This window comes from Alligator mississippiensis, chromosome 1 (genome assembly GCF_030867095.1).
Source record: "Alligator mississippiensis isolate rAllMis1 chromosome 1, rAllMis1, whole genome shotgun sequence".
In the NCBI taxonomy this organism is placed as follows: Eukaryota; Metazoa; Chordata; order Crocodylia; family Alligatoridae; genus Alligator; species Alligator mississippiensis.
In genome coordinates, this window is record NC_081824.1 from 172,888,346 (window position 1) to 172,906,031 (window position 17,686).

At 44.4% G+C, this 17,686-nt stretch overlaps 1 protein-coding gene across 6 annotated transcripts in view; it reads left to right on the top strand.

Moving 5' to 3' along the window:
- DAAM2 (dishevelled associated activator of morphogenesis 2) overlaps window positions 1-17,686 on the top strand; it is a 308,724-nt gene that overhangs the window by 140,287 nt on the left and 150,751 nt on the right. The window lies entirely within an intron of this gene.

Genomic DNA, 17,686 nt, shown 5'->3' on the forward strand with positions numbered 1-17,686 from the left:
CCACTGTTTATTCTTTAGGATTTAATGTGTGTATATATATTATATAAAACAGATATGAGTGTAGAGACTTTTGACACAAATCCCTGAATGAAATGATGACACCAGCAGTCTGAGATCTGAGCAGTGGAACGCATACTGCATGGGACTCCCTGGAGTGTGCCTAGAGGGTGCAGTGTGGTCTGTACCATCTGTTCCATAAAAGTTATAACAAAACCTGCATCTGCACTCGACTGAATTTATCTTGCTTGAAAACACCCTGTGCCTGTTATCTCTCACGTAGCTGAAATCTGGGGCATTGTTCCACATTAACTTAATGATGAGGAAATCCCACCATTTACTGAAGCTGCTACTTGGTCTTTCAAGGAAAACCTCTTCTGTGGAGAAGCCTCCTAAGATCTTATATAATGTGACATTATAGGTCAGCTGAGTGCCCCTTTCTAGGAATTTAATTTAATCTCCAGAAAGGTAGTTTTGGAACCCAAGTCTGGCAAAATGGGGGACAGGAAAGTTTTTGGAATGGTTTCCTCAGGCAGGTTTGCAGGGGAAGAAAGGCAGTCTTTCACTTCCTACATGGGACTATGGGTTCCTCATGGATCTTTGCTTGAAGTGATTATGTATGCTGTCTTGGTGGTGGTGGTGGTGATAATTCACAGATCATCTGCCATTGTATTAGAGGAAAATTCTAAGGCAACTATCAGTTTTTATTACACATCTAAATTATAGACCCAGGTTCTTGATACTAAGCAAGCTACCATTTGGTCCTTATTCTAGGGCACGGGTGGGCAATGTTTTTGGGCAGAGAGCCAAAAACACCCACAACCCGTAAGATACTGGTGAGCCAGAGGTGGATGGCGGGGGAGCCTCAAGGGGCCCAGTCCTTGTTGTGGCAGTGCAGCCATGGCCCCTTCCCTGCCATCTGCCCTGAGGTGGACATGCCAAGCAAAATGCCTTCACATGCCATGTTCTGGCACGCATCCTGTTCTAGGGGCTCCATAATCAATCTATGCTTTACATCAAGTGCTGCCTCTGGTCTCAACTAGTAGAGGGGAAGAAGCCTCTGGAGACAAGTTCTGTCCCCTCAAATAGTAGGCCCAGCGAAGGAGGCCTTGCATTGTGGAGAAGCAGGTGGGGGTTGTGCAGTGGCTTTGTGCACTGTAAATGGCAAGATTGGCCTTTCCTGACCATTCGGGACTGATTTTTTTTGTGCTAGCTCTTTCTGCCACCTTCTCTGCCTCGCTTCCCAACTGGCACTGACTGAGCGTGCTGCCTTGTAATGAAGTGCTGTTGCTGTTGGTGGTCTCCCCAGCATGTGCCAAGCTGGTTGTGTGCCTGCTGGCAAATGGGGTTATGCTAAGCACATATGTTTTCCTTTGCACAGATTTATTGACTGAGCAGGAACTACAGAAGAATCTGGAAGAACTTTTAGAAAAGGCCTATTGCAAAGCAAAGGGAAATTGTTTGGGTGAAAAAAAAGACACTCAATTCCTTGTTCAGCTTTGTCTGCAATGGGAAACTCGGACACACTTCTGCCAAACCGGATTCTGATTCTTTTTTTGTTCACGGGCATATCAGAAGTCCAGGATTTTCATTGCTAGTGGAGGTGAATTGTTTTTGAAGTCCCTCAACGTTGGAGGTTTTGCCACCTCAATCTGTCAGTTATACAGGCAACCTGATCTCAAGTGTGAACTCAAACCACACCAGAAAGAGTAACTGTGAATGCTGCAAACCCAGAGAAATCAGAAAAATGAAAGGAATGTCAGCCTGTAGCCAAGAAAGAAATGCAATGGGTGTGGTATTTTTAAAGGGACATTTTGTCAGGATAGAAATCACATTACATTTCTATATACTTGTACATATAAAATATATAGTTCAAATTTAATCTAGTTTAATAGATGTTCCTTGAAGCAGAGGCTGAGGTAGGTGTGTTTGTGACCTTCTACAAAGCTGCGTGTGTGATCAATGGTTAATAAACTGGCAATTAATAATCATTCCTGTATGTTGGGTTACCAACACTGTAGTGATCACTGAGCTCAAATACAGGCATACAATGAATGAGAAGAACTAAACAACAAACTTCAGTTGTATTACAGATAAAACAAAGCTTTCCAAATGCAGCACAGCATTTGGGGACATGTTGCCTTCCATATTTCTGCACAACCAGCTGTTTGCACGCTCTTGCTTAGCAGTTTCCTTGCCAGTGGAAAATTCCCCCATGAGATGACTTCTTACCAGCAAAAAATCCACCCCATGCTGTAAGATGACTTTTTCTGGCCACATTCTTTCTTGCCTACTGCATAAACAACCCTTTTTGGTACATTGTCTGGCCTGTCATAGTTTCTGTGGCCATGCACATTTGGATAGCCTGTTCTAGAGATAAGTGTGCCTCATGCAATAGCCTTTCTTGTAATGCATTGTCTTCAATGTCACAAATAATCTCATCTCTAATCAGAGATTCTGTCTATTTCCCAAATGCACAGTTTGTACTCGGTCTCTTTCGATCAATAATATGCTGATCTATACTTCCTCCTGTTGTTTGTTTACATAGTCTGTGTTTTTCAAAGGCCTCATTCTTTTTTGTCAGTATTCCTTGAATTTGGACAATATTATACATGACTGTGTATTTTCTTCAAAGATAGAGGTGTTTATAAGCAGTTAGGGCTTCCTCCCTCACCATATGCTAAAAGATAGATGATCTGACTGTCATTTTTCTCTCCTGCCCATGTGGCTACTACGTGCCATTCAAACCTTTGTCTGAATGCCCTCCAGTGCTTTGCTATGAAATCAGAAGGACAGGTTGCAAAAACCTCTATGACTAACTAACCATTTACTTAGATTATAACTCTGCAGGGAGATCACTTAGGCTAGGGAGAGACATTACACACAAACCTGTTTAAGTGATCAGAAACTGCTTTAAACCTGTACCAGAACAGATGTTCAGTGCACATAAACCAGTTTGAAAATGGCTGAAAACAGTTTGAGATAAACCTGGCTGAATGTAGTATCAGACTTAACTGATTTGAGTCAAACTGGTTTATGCAATGTTTGTCCCAGACCCCTTGCTGATTGCAGTTAAATTGGACTCCCCCAGTATCCAGGCATGCTCTCTGGGCTGGGCAGAGTTCTCTGCTCCACAGCAGGTTGGCCCCTCCCCTCTGCTCCCTGGCTGCAGCTCGGAAGTCTTTACAGGCGTCTGCCTGGCTTCTGCTCCCTCCGCTCCCCTCTTAGTAGGGATTCCATCGTCCCCTCTGCCTTACACAGACACTCGGTCTTAGGTAGCAGACCACATGCTGGCTATGGTCTGTGCTGTGGCAGACGGGACAAAGGCAGAATCACAACTAACTGGTAATGTCCCTCTGTTGTTTTCTTAATGGGGTGATAAACACTGTGTTATCAATTCCCTGCTGGGCTGGGTGGGGGGGGGGGGAGGGGAACCCCTCCCTAATTAGAGTGTCCTGCTGGGGCCTGCTCACAGCCTCCTCAGCTCAGCACCGTGAATGGGAAGGGAGGGCTGCTTTAGCACCCCGTCCCTCTGCCCCCTGGCTTCTAGCCTGAACCACTGCAGGTGTGCCTGCATTTTTTCAATTGAGAGGGAATGTCTGACAGTTACAAACTGGTTTAGCCTTGCCAGGTTAGACTAACCTTCAAAGATTGAATCAATTTAAGCTCAGGGTTTTTGAATGTCTGTCCCTAGCCTCTATGTGGCCCTTGTCCTTTCATGTGGCTGCATTGCTCCACCTGCTCTCAGTTGCTAACTTCCTTTTTCAGTTTGGAACTCAGATTCTTTCAAGTTGTTTCTCATTCACCACTTCTGATTACTGGGTTCAGGAAATATAGACATGCAATGAATGAGAAGTAAATGACAAACTTTAATGTGGAGTAGTAGACCACCTTCGCAGACCCTTTTGTCTCTCTTAGTCACTAATTAGCTGCTCCCAAATTGAGGAACTATCTCCCAGTTCCCTTAGTTTCCTTTTAGGGAGCATCTCTAAATTGTAACTGCTATCGCTACACTAAACTCTGCAGATTCTAGGAACAAGAGTAACTGAGTGGGAATCAAGCCTGGTTCCCCTCCAGGGACATGTCTACTAACCATTGGAATAAGTGTAGTATGCGTCTTCCTCTATCCCCCCATATTAATTTCCTTTTTATCCTCTGACTTTATATCTCACCTTAATGATTTCTACGGCACCTCACACAACTAAGTCACTGTCATGTCTTGTTGGAGGCAGGGGGGAGAGAGAGAAATGAACCTAGACTCCAGCTGATAGAAGCAGGTACAGAAACAGCCAAAACAGAAATTACATTGGGGAGAGGACTCAAAATGGGGCCAAGCTGGGGTGACCCTGCTCCCAGCATTCCTGGATCTAGAGACACTCTAGAGACAACCTGGTTCTCTGATGTAGTCTTGGAAGGAAAAACTGCAAGGGCAGAAACTGGCTAATGATTCCAGTGGTAAGGAGCAGCCAAAGCAGGGACCTTTAGACATCAAGAAAACTTCCTATTTCTTTGGCTTAGCTTTCTCTTCCATCTGCTGAAAGGTTGTTTTCTCTGATTTTGTCCACCTCTCTCCACATTCTTTTCACCTCAGTGTGGGCAGGGCACACTTAGGGTTTTTAACACCCCTCCCAAAAGGGAAATGGTGGAACTAACATGACATTCTCACTCGCACCGTTCACTTGGTTCATGGGTTTGACCCTTCTGTCCACCCTATATTTTGATTGTAAGCTTTTGGGACAAGAACTCTGCCTAGCACAATGGAGCCCCATTTTTGGTTTGGTTCTTAGTCATTCATACCACAGTAACAATATACTAAATAATAGGTGTTTTTACATGTGCTTTGGGAATGGAGCGGGGGTGGGGTGGGGGGGGATGCTTTAATTGGCGTGTCTCTAAGAGGCTGACAGGGATGCCCTAATTAGCATGCTCCAGCAGACTCAATTAATCGAGTCTGCTCCAATGCGCTGTAATTACAGTGCATCAGAGCAGCCTCTTGGCATATGTACAGGCACCCAATGTGTCTGTCTTTCCTTTCACAGAGAGTCCTAGTGGCTGCTTTCCATCACAAGAATGCATTTTTTTTATACTTCTTAGAGGCTGTATTCTTTGGGCACGTCCACACATACAGGCACAGGCACTTGCAGCAGCTCAAAAAGAAAGGGTGCAAATTTGAGCCAGGGCTTTTTGCCTCGGCGCACATGCTCAGACATGCACTTTGTTGTGGGGCAAATTGTGCCACTTGAGGCAAAATAACCCTGCCTGGCTCCTCCTGGGTCTGCAGCCAGGGGGAGCTAGAGCCTGGGGCCAGCAGTACAAAAAGCTGCCCTGGCAAGTAGCTCAGAGCTACTCGCTCTCAGAAACTTCCTGGGCCCCAGCCAATTGGTATCTAGGGACATTACCCCTTGTGCCAACTGGACTGCTGAAGCAGCCCTAAGAGTTCCCTGCACCCTTTACCCACTGCAGCAATCTAGCAGTGGGGGCTGCTGCCTGGCTGTGACCTGCTGCCACCTACAGCAAGCACATGGCCACAAGGCTGTGCACCTGCCAGACTCGGATGGGGACTGCACAGCCAGTAGAGGCATCTGCCCCTCTGGGTCAGCTGCCAGTGGGCTGTGGCTGCAGGGTTGGCCTTTGTGCAGCACTACTGCCATGTGTGCCCCTGCCTAGCCATCTGGGCAACTATCGCCCGGAAGATCCTCCGGGTGTGGTAGCCTGCTTTGAACCATCAAAACATGTCCTTCTGGCCCCATCTGGCCAGGAGGTCAGCCACAGCCAACTGGGTCCAAGGTGCCATCTCTGAGCAGGCAGGGTCCTGCCACTGGCCTCCCTAGCAGGAATACTGGTGTTCCCTATTTGAAAACTGAAAAATCCCTGATTTAAAAAAATTCCCAAAGTCACTCTGTAAAATACCCCAAAATCCATGTTCCTCCACAATTAAAACAAAAAGGCCACTATATATATATATATATATATATATATATATATATATATATATATATATGAATGAGAGAGAGAGATCAATTGGGCAATGTTTTATTGATATATGTATAGTGTTAAACAATTTGGAAGCCTAGCAGTGTCTCTATCATCATAATAAAATGAATTCTAAATACCTATATGTTTTACTGCCCCCCCCCCCCCCGGGGTTACAGCCCCCCCCAACAAGAGTTCTTCCCATGCTCCATATGTAGTCCCAGAGAGTGAGGACTGCTTATGAACAGGCCCTCCATGGCTTGCCAAGTTTGCTTTTTTGCACCCTCCACAAATATTTAATAACAGGTTCAGTTATCCAAAGAGGTATTTAACAGTAGCATCTTTCTATCATTTGCTTGTAATGGTAAAATCCTTCCAATCTTCTCTGCTATTGCCTTTTCATTGCACAGAGACTTACCTAGACTGGTTTATGTACATATAGAGAAAAGTGAGTGGTGTTTAGTGTTTATGCTGGTTTGACAGACCTGCAGATTCACAAGTTCCCCTACGTGTCAGCCCTGATGTGAACTTATCACCTTTTAGAGGAGGCAGGGATTTCAGTATACTTGACATATTCAGTCTGACTTTTCCTGTAAGGTTGTCACTGGAGAGGTTGGGATGTTTCAATTCTGGCTGTAGTTTTTTAACATGGAGATGGCCTAGGTCTCTGCATACAGCTGAGACCTCAGATAAGCCACTGAAGCCCCATCAGATGATAACAATTTTAAATGCAGGTCTGTGGCAAAGAGATAAGTGTTCCTATATCTCATTAGCCATTGTTCAAGCCACCCCATCACCTAGGTGAATTATTTTTACTCCAGTAGCCCACACTGACAGTTCAGTTTTGTTTCCCTTGCATTCAAGTCACTTGCCTACATATAGCACATTTACATGCTCCACTAGTAAATTTTAAAGTGCTAAAAATCTCTTGTACTGTGATCAGGCTGTATATGTAACATGCCTGTAGGAACCACTCTAGAGTGAGGTAATCATGTCTTAGGTACAAACTTCAGTACCTCTATGGATTGTGACTATCATCCCAAAGCTATAAATACTGTGTAAATAGTTCCGTGACATTTCACTACTTTTGTTACTAGCCTCAGCCAGCTGGAACCATAAAAAGGAGATGCAGCTTTTAAACACCTGAATCATAACAGTCCAGAGAGTGGGTGGATGATCTAGTTAGGTATCTTCTACTTCCTTGCCAATGGAAAAACAAATATAGTAGAATTTCTTCTACTTCTTTGGTCCAGCCAAATAGTTAATGTTCCAAACAGTGGGGCTTCTGTAGCTTCTTTGAGGAAGGAGTGTGTGCATGCATACAACCCTATTTCCCCAAGGAAGTGGTAGAATTCAAGTTGGGTCTGCCAAAAAATAGTTGATATCTATGAACATTTCAAGCAAAATGGAAACATTTTGTTTTACTTATTTTTTGTGGATTTCAGTTAAATAAATTGGTTTATTTTCATTTAGATGCAAGTAGAAAAAATGCGACTTTCCTCTTGGTGGAGAAGGAAATAGGAGGTGAATGTGGAGGTAGAAAACAGTAAAATCCCCAAATGTTTCCAATCTGAAACTAAATAAAAATGTTTGTTTAGATTTCTTTTATTGAAAGATCAAGCATGTAGCAGGAAATTATTATTTTCCATGTACTTTCTTTGTCAGAACAAATCTGATGGGGGGCAGCGGGAATCTGAACTGCTTCACTTCATCCAAGAATTTATATTTATATTTTGTTCCTTTTTTGACAAGGATTTATGATTCTAATAGTTGCCAGACTTATTCACTTGTCCCTCATTATCACTTTGTGAGTGTGCATTACATTAGCTATTGACAAATAATCTCTTTCACTTACCGAGGCTCATAGTGCTCTGTTTATACATAACCTTCACCTCCTTTTTAGGGTTGGGTTTTTACGTTTTCTGTCTTGTCCTGCAAGACACAAATTGGTTGGCAAACAATGGATCAGAGTTATGTCAAAATTGCATTCTGTCAAAATGGAGTATGTTGTACTGTATCATACTTCCTAAAGAGATATTCCCCTCTCCCCAAATTCAATTTTACAAGAGCCGCTGAAGATGAAGGACAAACCTCATGTTGTAGTACTTTTCTAATGTTATAGCTGTTATGGTCCAGGACACATATAAGAAGCAAGATTTGTTTGGTAATATCTTTTTATTGGACTAACTAAACAGTAGGGAGATGGTCCAATAATAGTTATAACCAAACAAATCTTGCTTCTGGGGAAGTTGGTCATTGGTTAATTTTAAACTGGTAGTGGGTAGAGGAAAGATATTGAGTGGACACTAGAAAGAAAATTGGAGAGGAGAGCCTGGCTAAAGCTGTTTTGTCTTTTGCCCTTAGAGGAGCTCCTGGCTTTCTTCCCCCATAAGGCAATAGCTGTTCTTTGGCCTACGTGAAATGAGTTGGCTGTTCTCAGCCCAGTTCCTGAAGGATGAGGGTCTGCATTTAGAGGAGCAGGGGGTGGTGGAAAAAACCTAGCCACTGTGACTGCTATTATTTGGCAGCACCACTTCTAAAAAGGTGGGATTCAGTGGATCATGAAGATTCAACACTACTATAGCTGATACGGTCTCTCTCTCTCTGTTTTTTTTGGAAAGTGCCAATTTGTTACAAAGAGAATGCTTCATAGATGCATGTCATTTACAATGAAGTTTTAACTTTTAAAATGTAAACGGAATTGTGTTGCCCATTTTGATTTTCTATTTAGACAAGACTTCAAATTTTATATTCGGTAACATCAATGTTAAGAAGAAAGTCTTTGAATGATCTAAATTGTATTGTTTTAATTCCATACTGCAGGAAAATGGGGGGGAAAAACCTTTTTCAATCCATTCTGGAATGGGAAAAAATGTTGTACTTGCTGTATTTGCTACAAAATTAAGTCTGATTCCTAGGTTTCTGGGCTAGTGTTGTAGGGTCACTTATACTAGTCCTGCTTATAGTGTACCAGTTAGATATTGATGCCAGTTAGGCTACTTGGATGGCTAAATATCTACCTCTAGTCACATGAATCGTGGATCAGTACAAAATTCACTGAAAACTTATTTTAAGAATGCCTCTGTGTTGTTTTGCCCCCAAGACACACGGCCCTTTCCCTCCCTGCACCCATTCCATCTACATATTTATATACCAAATGGCTGTTCCTAATTAGCCAGGAAAGTGCCGCTGTGCCAAACACAATCAAGATCTGGAGGCGGTCCCTCATTTTGATTCACATAAGATGAGCTCTGGTTCCAATACAGTAAGAGACTTGCTGGCTCTGAGCCATTTGAGACTCCCCCAATTGCTAATTACTTCCTCCTTCCCCTTCAGCTGCTAAACAGGAATGCTCCAATGAAGATTATGAAAAATCATAATAAAGAGAATAACTGGAATTTCTTAGATATTAGGTAGGGCCAGTGGCAGCTATCTGGGAAGAGGATGAGGGTCCATAGATTCATCATCAGAACTGATCTGCAGAAAGCAGAGATAAATGAAGCCCTGTAGCAATGCAGTTCTCTTCTAGCTGAGGGGAGCCAGACCACAAAACCCACCCTCCATTCTGCTGGGTTAGATTGTAGCTGACTGATTAGAGGGTGGGTTTTTTTGTACAATGCTGTCAGATGTAATTCTCTTCCATTATAATCACTGGCAAATATGATGGGCTGTTGCTTCAGCTTTTTTTTAAAGCTGTTAGGACACCAATGCTTTGAAAGCAAAGTCTCTTTGTGGCAATGCAGCGTGTCTTGCTTTCTCCTCAGTTGTTTCCTCTAATTCCGCTTCCCCTCCCTTCTGTCTGTCTCCTCCTCCCCAATCCAGGACAATTCATCTTTAGAGCATCTGCTTCTTGAGACTAGAAAATGCAACTGTGCATTTGATTTGCACATGCATGAACAGTGATGGACACATGTAATTTCTGATCATCATGCACATGTAACTCAAGTATAAATCGAGGACTGTACACACACATTCAAAAAACGTGCGAAAATTCTCCCAGGTTTGTTCTCCAGGTTAAAAAAAAACCTTACCCAGAGTTACCTGAACAGGCATTAAAATGGTGAGGCTCTGAAGAGCAGACAGCTTGCAGTGCTGATGCTGCACAGGCAGGGAGCTCCTGTGCACACATCTCAGCTTGCTCTGCAAGCTCCCTTACTCTGCCTGGAGTCAGAACAGTTGCAGTGCACAGGGCAGCCCTGGTTGGCTGCCATGGACTGCTCAGGGTTAGTCTGTGTCCCTGCAGCACAATGCGGGGATTGTGAAGGGGGCATGTTCTGCTGCCTGGTTGGCTGGAGCAGTAGAGTCCAGCAAGGACACAAGCCCCTGGGAAGATGGAGGATTATGCTGTGGCTTCTCTCAGAAGAAAATGTGTACAAATGCACACTTTTCCAGGAGTGATTTAACCTTGGTTGTTCCCAGGTTATTTTTTTTTTTTTGTCTTCTGGAGGCCTATTTTTGCTCTGGGAGACAAATCCTGAACATCTTTACACTTGTTTCTCCTAGGCATTGACTCTCCCAGGAGAAACTGGCTAAGGGCCTCACTCATGTGTCAGATTTTCAGTGAGGGGGGCAGGAGTCAAAAGTACCTGTTTGTTTTTAGTATTTTTGTTCACAATTGTCAGACTGCACAGGGAAAAACTGTGTGGACTGAATCACCTTACAGATTTCTGTTCCTAGTTTGCTGCCATATCACTAGACCTGTGGTTAGATCCACAACTGATGGAAACTCCACTGATGCCAGCCTACGCCATCTGAAGACCATGTCTGCTCTGTGGTGATTGACTGCTGATGCATGTTCCAAGTGTATCTCTTTCCTCTTCTGTACCTTCCCTGTTGCTCTGAGAGGAAGGTATAATGTATCAATAGATTTTTGGGAGCATATTCCAGCTCTGGCACATCTACAGTGCCAGATAGTATCCATTCATTGGACCAAAGACATCTTTGTGGTAGGATGCCCCTGCTGTACTGAGTGAATGCCCTTACTTCAGTCTGACAACCTATTGCTTTCATTGCCACATTACTGGATTTTAGCAGTACGGGATTAAGTGTGTGACCCATCCAAGAGAAAGAAAAAAACTAAAGAGATGGCTGAAACCAAGTTTGGTTGTGTTGCCACTAGTTTGGCTTCATCAGAGTGAGACATGATGATCCTGATGTCCTTCCATTACTGAATCCTTGGAAGTTAGCATCAGGGTGGCTGTTTTTTGCTGTTAAATTGTCTACCCATGTGTTTTTGATATTTATCAATTTGCATGGGTTGACTTGAAAAGTATATTTGTTGTAAAAGCTATATCAATTAGGAGAAAAATGTCTGGAGCCACATAGTGGGCTATTTCTTTCTGCACTGACACTAATACAATAACATAATTGTGTGTCCCATGAGGATTCTTATGTATAGCAGAAAACCTCCTGCATGAAACAGTAAGGCTGTTAAAATGATAAAACTCCAAAATGATACTGAGAGCACAAGATGTACATGCTGACTGGAAGCATAGGCCTAGCATATCTTCTTTCCCAGTTGCCCGGGTCCTTTCAATATCAAATTTATGGTTGTTTCAGAGGTCTCATATAAAACGCATCTGATGCTTGTCACTTCTTATTGTCCTGCTGACTTCCTGTAAAAGTGTGCCCTAGTCCAATGGGAACTGAGCAGCTCTAGTAATACAGGAGACCCTTGCCATTCATGGGGGATACGTTCTAGAGGTCCCCCTGAATGGGGAAATCCGCGAATATTGTACTGTACCGATAAAAGGCTAGGATAAACAGACTGGAGACGGTAATTCCAATAAAATGCTAACTAGCGTTTTATTCCCTGCTCTAATAAAACCCTTAGCTGATACTGCAATGTACTGAATGTAAAAGTTTCACCAGAGCACAGATCCAGGAAGAGCACACACCAACTGCTGAAACTTCCTTAGCCTGATGAAGGGTTTTTGAACCCGAAAGCTTGCTTAATAACTGTTCTCCAACTATTTGGGTTGGTCTAATAAAAGATATCAAATTCACCCAAGGAACCTTGTCACCAGAGCGCAGTAACTAAGTGTTATCACACTGTGCGGGGAGAGAGCGTGGGTTGGTGTGGCGCACCGTGAATATTTGAAATCGCAAATCGCAAATCCACGAATAGTGAGGGTTTCCTGTACAGCAGCGTATCCCTTGGTCTGCCCCTTTGATATAGCTACTCTGAGTATAGTGACTACTCAGTCAAACGGTCTCTAATTGTCCTTATCCTGTTAAGTAAACAGTGTTGTTAATTACTATTTTATAGTGTTCAAAGCTTTGTTAGGCAAATCTAATAAGAGCTAATCCCTATCTTTGGGATTTAACAGTCAAGTTTCAGAAATGGTCCATGGAAGGAAGGCAAAAAACCCCCCAAACCATAAGAGATTGGGGAGGAAGGATGGGGTATTGGGAGGGTAGAAATCTTGTAGACCAACTTGTGAAGGATGTTCCTTTGGTAGGTACCATGGGATGCATGAAGGTTGTTTAATGGGAAGTGGACACACAAAGTATTGAGACTGGTGTCATTTTAGAGCATATTGTCAGTTTAAAAGAAAATGTGGGAGATAAGTGAGGAAGGGCAGAATTTTGCAGGGCTTGGACAGTGAAAATAAAAAGTCTAAAGATGGCGTGTTGCTGAACAGATAGCATACAGAAATGTGAGAGGGAACAAGCCTGTTAAGAATGGTGGGCTGAGGAGAAGATCTTTGTGGCTATAGTTTTTTATGTACTAAAGAGAGAGAGAAATGAGTGATAAAAAAGAGGAGGCATTTACAGTAAGGTGGGGAAGAATGACACTTGGATGAACAAGTACTGGGGGACAGAGAGCAAAGGCCTGATCTTAAACATCTTAAAGGTCAAGATTTGGCTGTGGACTAGATGTGAGGGGCAAGGTAGAAGGAGGCAATGTGGTCTTATGGAGATGGGAGCCATGTAGCTCTTACACCAGTATAAGAACCAGTAAGAAGAAAGGCACAAGGTACGTCCTGAAAGAGAGGTCAAGGAAAGGGATGCTTAACATGGGACTGAATGGAGTGATGCAGTTCAGGCAAATTTGTGCATCACCCATGTAAACACAGTATTTGAAGATATGGAAGCAGGGTCGTTCACCCACAGAAAAAGGTTTAAATTGAGAAGAAGGATGGAGCTTGGTGGGTTTTCAGGGAGAGAAGGGGTCAGTAGGAAAGGGAGAGGGACTCTGCAAAAACAGAGAAATAGAAAACAGAGATAGGAGAGAATTGGGAGAGAGGATAGCCATCTGATTTTATGGAGTCTAAATCACATCTAAATACTTCCCTGTTTATCTTTGTGGTTCAAGTCAGACAAGATGATAGCCTGTGTGATGTACTATAATATATGGTATAATATTTGTGCATCTATGGAGGGTGGGGGGAAATGGAGAAAATAGGAGATAAATATCTGTAATATTTTGTTATTTTGTGCAACAGAAATGACACGGGGGTTCTTCCTCCTACACAAGTGTTTCTCCTCACCCTATCAAACTTGAAGTCTCTCATGTATCAAACTTGGAAGTCTCTGAGCGCAGAGTGCCCTTTGTGGGTAGAGCTGTCTGTTCAGGGGCACCTCCCTCTGCAGTGGGTAGGAGGAGCTTCGACATGAGCAAGCAACCAGCAGCCATTCTGTTGCGTTGCTCTGGAATCCAACGTAGATAAGACTCTTAATGCAGAAAGAGGAGGGAGGCTGTCAAGGAGGCTTTTCCTGTCCTTCATCGCTCAGCAGCTGCTCTGCCTTAAGAGAAGCTATGTCCAGCGGAATGGAAGACTGATGCTTTCCACCTGGGACTGGAACGCAGGCAGATGCTTATGTGCTTCTCTCCTCCCCCATCTTTTAAAACTTGCCAGGAGGAGACCCTGAAGAGCAGTGTCTTCCTCAGAACTGTGGTCAGAGTGCAAAATGGAGAGCCAGGAGCTCCTGAGCTCTGTCCCCAGCTTTTCCTCTGTGGCTTTGCACAAGTTACATCTCCTCTGCTCTCTGTGACTCTTCTCCCTTCTCCCCATCTGTAAATTGTCTAGTGTCTGTTACACCAGCTTCTGACTGCTACTGCGAATCACTGTTATTCTGTGGTTCTTCCCAAAACCTTTGCTGACTATATAAAAGGACCGTTGACCTATAACTGCATCTTTTGGAGGGGGAAAGCATTTGCCTGTGTGCAGCAATATGCAACTATTTATTGGATGGGGGGCTGAAGACTAACTTCTCTGACTGAAATTGTAAGGAGAATTTTGTGTGGGCAGAGTGCAATTACCCAATCTGGAGTTTAGCCAGAGATATCCCTGAGTCATGGAAAAACCCTTGGGTTTTTTAATGGCTAGGCCTCAATGTTTAATCTCAGCATTGAGAGCAACAGCTGGAGGAGCTTATCTGTCAGTGTGAAAGAGTTTTGGCTGCTTAGTCTAGCTATGCCAGGCTGAGTTTTGTATTACAAATGTTTACCAGAATAATAACAATGAATTATAACTGCATTGAGGAGATGTGCAGAGTCCTTGTGGCCAATGCCCATCCCAACCTGTTCCTTTTGCTGGGTTTTATGAGGGCTGCTGTTAATTGCTTTCTTTTAAAGACTGCAAGAAAAAAGGGCTTGTTTTATTGACTCAAATGATGTCACTGCAGTAGCTGCTATTTTAGTTAGCACAATATTTGAGCAATGACATGTACTTATAGGGTGTGAGTGAATAGCCAAATAGACTGTCACATTTTTGCTGTCGTGTTTGTCTTAAGGACATGAGCTAATGCCATGTATAAATGCTGAGAATTGGAAAATGCTCCACCAGTAGAGGGGGAGGAAGCCCCATTGCTTAAAACTAGTCTGATTGAATTATTAGGCTAGGTACAAACAATCAAAAAGCCTGAGGCTGAATTGATTCAGTCTTTGCAGGTTAGTCTAAACTGCACAGATTAAATTGAAACAGAAGTGAACAAACTTATACCTTTGATTCCAGAAATGCGGCCACATGCCTGCAGTAGCTCAGGCCAGCACCCAGGGGGTACTAGAGCATGGCTCTCTGGCTGTGTGTTCACTTCCTCTTCCTGCTGCCCCTGAAGTCTCTGAGATTTGCAGTCCAGTATTATACTAGCAGTACTCTGCAGGGTTGCTTATCACTTCCTCTTCCTGCTTCCAGGTACTTCTGGGATGTGTAGTGCACAGTTGTAGCTAGCAGTAAGTTTGAGTGGGGAAAGGGGTGTTTAACCCCTCTCCCTCACCCTAGATCACATGCAGAGTTTGCCTGGGGGCCAAGTCTCCCCCGCCCAGACTGGGCTGCTTCCCTAGCTGGGTTTGCCCCCCCCACTCCCCATCAGCCATCCCTCACTGCTCTGGCTAGGGAGCAGAGGGGCGGGGCCAGCCCTGCTTTCTGGAGCAGACAGCACAGTCCAGCCCAGGGCTACAAAGCATGCTGGGATGCTGGGGGACTGAGACTTAACTTGAACCAGGAAGGGGTCTGGGTGAGAAGTTTCATAAACCGGTTTGACCCAAATCAGTTAAGTCTGATACTACATTCAACCAGGTTTATCTAAACTAGTTTTGGCCATTTTGAAATTGGTTTATATGCACTGAGCTTCTGTTCTGTTATGGATTTAAACTGGTTTCTGATCACTTAAACTGGTTTATGTGTAACTTCTGTCCCTAGCCTTAGGGAATATCACCTTCCTATGTTTGAAGGAGGGCATAGCAACAGATTTAAATGGGACATGCTAGGTCATTGTATCCCTGAAGTCCCCAGTGGGGGCAAGGAGGAATGGAAGTCTGTTCTCCCTCTCATACAGGTAGGAATCTAAAGCAATTGAGCTAGGGATAGATAATGCTCTCTTTGTGCTGGTGAAATGGAGTAACTTTTGTAAACTTAGTGGAAATGAGACTAGAGTCTGGTCTCAGCTGATGCTGGTGCAGACCTGGAGTAACAGCTTTGGAATTCATGGGGTTAGGGTGAGCTTCTGATTTCACCTACACTTGTTTAAATTGGGAGGAACTCTACTAATTCTGTTGATTTTTATTGGATCTCCTCTGGGTTTACACCTGCGTGGAAGAGCAGAGCTTGGGCCTGTGACTCTAAGATCCAAGAGCACAGCTCGATGATTTGCTAATTCCACTCTCTGGAATTCCTGTTAGACTCCTCAGTTTCTCCTGCCCTTTTACATAACATTGTCTCAGAATAAAAGGTCAGGAAAGGCTCTGGCTTACGCATGTTTTCCTCTGTAGAGGCACATGGTAAATAGGATACACACAGGAGGATAGAGTTGTGGGGGAGGGGAGGGGAGGGAAGGGAAGGAGGGGGCTGCACCAACACCCCTGGAAACACAGGCTGCCTTTGGCATGGAGCCCCTGCTGCTGTGATCCCTTTGCTGTGCTTTTCCCAGCCCATGTCTGTGGGGTGAGCCAGCAGAGCTGTGTTGAAGCAGGAAGCGATCAGAGAGGTGTGTTCCTGTGTGCTTTGGCACAGTCTGAGCCGTAAATTGCTCCAGCCCAGGAATCTCCTCTGAATGTGTTAGTATTAGAACAGAAGAGGCTTTGTGGGGGGGAGGGGGAGATGGGACGGGAGGAGCCGGAAAGGTAGCAATTGAGACGCTGGTTTCCTAATAACCTTTCCCACACCTACCTTCCTAAATGGAGACTCATTTGAATGGGCTCTGGCAATAAAAATACAAAACCGGGGCAGGGACTGGGAGGAGAGGGGGAAGGGAAATGATGGGAGGAGGAGAAAGGGAAATGTGGGGTGGGGAAGGGGCACTTGTGCTGAAATAGCAGATCTTGTTTATTGTTCGGTGTTTGTGGTAATCCCTGAAGGCCCCTGTTGGGAGAGGACTCCAGTGTGCGTGCTAGGTGTTGTCCAAGCATGGAGGTGGATGTGGTACCTAGTCCCAGAAGCTTGTATGCTAAGAGGATGAGCAACATACAGAGAGAGAGGGAGGTCATCTCTCTCCCCCTCTCATTTAGTATATATACACACCTGTAAACATTGTGGGAAGTGTGTGCATGCCCGTGTGCTTGCATGTGTGCATGCCCGTGTGCTTGCATACATGCACACGTGTGCACACACAAAATGTGTAGATAGCAACCTAAATAAATGTTGATTTCCCCAGCTGACAGCTTTCTCATGCTGCCTCTTGGGTGTGGAGGGAGGCATGAAGAGTTGCCTGCGCAGCTCTGAAGTCTCTGCTGCCATTCTCTGGCGTGTCCTGCAGCCAGTCAGAATGGGTCTTGTTGCTCTTGTGCACTTGGATGCAGTGAAGCTGAGGGAGCTGTGAGGAGCAGGACCTGGGTGGGATACCACTTTCCTTCAGGAAACAAACAAGTGATTAACCAGTGATTAAGAAAGGAGAAAGGAAGCAGCAGCAGAGTGCGGTGTGAGTGCCTGGTGAGGTTTCTATTCCACTGTGAAATCCTACCTCCTTGGCAGATGAGGTTTCTGCTTTGGTGCTGAGCTTCAGGAGCAGACTGACAATGAGGTGTCAGGGAAAAGGAAAGACACCCTGGCCTCTGTTGCCCTCCCATCCCCCCTCTCCAGTTTCATGCACCAGTTTCATGCAGCTGGGACCCCATTGAGTTGAATGAAGTGTATTTCTGGTTTGTATGGGTGTGAAGGAGAGGTGGTGCTCAGGCATCCAGTATCCTGGAGCATTTTACAGGAGTGCTTGCCACAAAGGCAGGAATGAATATGGGGTATGGAAGGACTAGGATGACCATCAACACATACCCAGT